Here is a 2945-nt window from a genome sequence, read left to right on the forward strand (position 1 = left end):
AAAGCCTGAATTTCCTCGGAATGGAATATGTATCAGTTTCGTAGCATTGATCCGCTTATTATAGAGTACTATACTATACTTTGAGCAATCACTTTCCTTATACCTGTCGTACAAACACAAATGAAATTATTGATTATTTCAAGTTATTTCTTTACTTTATAGGTGAGTGGTTTACCCCCATTTTCAGTTCACTAACCAACCAACCAACGTTCCAGTGACTAGAAATGACTTAAATTCAATTCCTCATATTCTGCAAAAAACATCTATGTACACTTTATTTTTTTACGTAGTCATTGAATAGTTAATAATAATTATTTATTAAAAAATTTAAGTTTTGAATGAAAATTCCGAAAAAATTCTATAAGCTTAATTGGATTAAAATGAACATTTTTTTGTCTCTTAGATTTTTTTAATAAAATTAATAGTTTTTGAGATAAAAAAGTCCTTGAGTTCAATATTGAAAAATGATTATTTTTATGAATTTTTTTCTCACAAACTAATCTTCTAATGAGTATGAATGAAAAACGAAAATATTCGACCTTTCTTAAATTTCTTAAAATGTAACGAAAATTTTATTTTATTTTACTCTATAACATTATTAAAACAGTGAAAACTTTATTATCATAATGAGACTAAAGGCACATTTGCGCCTTGATGAAAATGAGAAGTTTCATAAATTTATTATTATTTAACATTTACATAAGCGTTTGCAGGAATTCGTTGAGAATTCAGAAATGGTCAATAGAGTATTCGTAAAGCGAAAATTATAACGCTGCAACATTTGGAAGGCATTTCTCTGACGAAAATAAGAAGTTTCATGAGCGTTTAGTTCAAGTGTTAAGTTTGCTAAATTCAGACATTTTATCAAAAAAAAAGGTACAAAATTTTTCTAAATCTCATCGTATCAATCTGCACTTTTTATCCTATTCGATGTGATTTTTTAAATGCGAGAAATTAAATTTCACTGTGTCTCTCTAGTGATGTTATGCACTGCTTGAAAATTAGATATGTAGAAGAATGTTTGTTAAATGGAGAAAAAACGCTTGTGTTATGGAGTTGAAGAAAATATTTTTTGGGCGTCTTTAAGCTGTTTGTGTAAACGCCTTACAAAACGTTTACTAAAATTCAATAATTCGCCACATTGAAACAGCGTTTGTTGAACGGAAGAAAAATAAAATTAATTGTCTCATTGAGAAAAGCGTTTGATAAATATTTGAAAAGTCTGACAGTGAATTCTTTGCACGAAGATGATTAGCGTTGATTTGAAAAGCGTTACTTTAGTATTATTACAGAACTTTCATGAAACGATATATACTGTATTATAAGCGTTCTGAAAGTGTTTCAAACTTAATGGTGTTCTAAGCGTTTTTATAAAGTTTAGAAACGTATAAACTCTTAAAAAATCGTCATCGAACGATTGTCAACGTTTTATAAAGTTCCTATTTAAGTTCATATTTTTGCCAAGACGATCGATATACTTTCCTGGAGGAAAGTCTCGAATTGTTCGGCTGCAATATGAAGCGAGTTTTTTAATTCATCGATTGATCAATCGCACTATGCACAAATGTAATTTTGTTCCGTAAAAGTTGCATTTGCGCATAATTGCAATTGATCAATCGATAAATTAAAAAACTCGCCTATGCTCTTGTTTGGCTTAATTTAGATTTGAAATGTTTGGTTTGTAGAACTTCTAATAAGTGCGTAAATAAAGATGATGATAATGATAATAAAGATGATCTCAAGCCTAAAAGTGTAATAAAAATATTAAAAACTCATTATTAATGTTTATATCCCAGAGCAAATATTTCAATGTTCAAACAAGCGCAATTGTGCCAGCCGCAATGCTAGTTCACAATTCAGCGTTGAAACATTGGTATATTCTTTTAGATCATCCAATTAGCATTTTAAATCTCGAAGAATACATCAATAGCAGTGAGCGCTCACTCAACTCTTGAGTTTGCTGAACGCAGTCATAAGGTGCGTCCAGAAGTACAACCGCTCATTCAATATTCTTGTACCTGTTTGGTCTATATTTTTAGATTTAATGGAATATGCCAATCAGATGCAATAGCTCAGTGAGCAGTCGTGCTTCTAGATGTACCCATTTAGAATGAGATCCCACCACGAGTTTATGTCATTCGTGCACCTATCGCGTATGCAGATGAAATATAAAAAAAATCGAAGTTCGTGTTGAGGGCAACACTAAACCGCAAGAATATCTAAAAAAAAAGATCACGGTCAGGAATATCATTAATTATGACGATTTGATTAAAAAATTTTGAAAAAATGACCCATTGCGTATGTTTATAAAAGGGCTACCGTTGGAAAGGCGAGAATCTGTAGATTACGAAAATGATAGGGTGCTACCTTTAAAGTGGTCAACTCTTTGGCAACCAGAATAAAGAGGGGACAAATGAATGAATTTTTGTTTAAATGCATTAAATGCACCCATCGCATAGTTCAATAATTTTTGCACTAAATCGTAGTTTAATGTTTACTTTTTACGACGGAATAGGATTGTCTTTAAAAAACTGGTTCAAAACATCGGAAGCATCCGACTGACGTTTTCGAACGCAGCCAATTGTCTGCATGTTGCTATAATGTCGGTATATTCGAAATCGTTGAAAACAAATTTATGGCAAGTTGCCATAAATTTTAGATTTATTAGCAATTACAGATTTGTGCGATTGTGCTGAGACATGTTTTGCTATCTGAGCAGTTAGAGCATTTCTAAGCGACTTTTTGGAGTAAATTACTTGCCTATTATGACAGCATAATTATAAAATCAATAAACTGTAGCAATAGTAATAATCATGAATATAATAGGAATTAAGATAGTAATCGATGCAATGGTATGATTGGTATTTGTTTCTAATCATGTGAAATGAATATGTATCATTTTTATTATTTTTTTATTTAATTGATATTTAATTGATATTTAATTA

Source organism: Atta colombica, unplaced genomic scaffold, assembly GCF_001594045.1.
Source record: "Atta colombica isolate Treedump-2 unplaced genomic scaffold, Acol1.0 scaffold61, whole genome shotgun sequence".
Taxonomy (NCBI): Eukaryota; Metazoa; Arthropoda; class Insecta; order Hymenoptera; family Formicidae; genus Atta; species Atta colombica.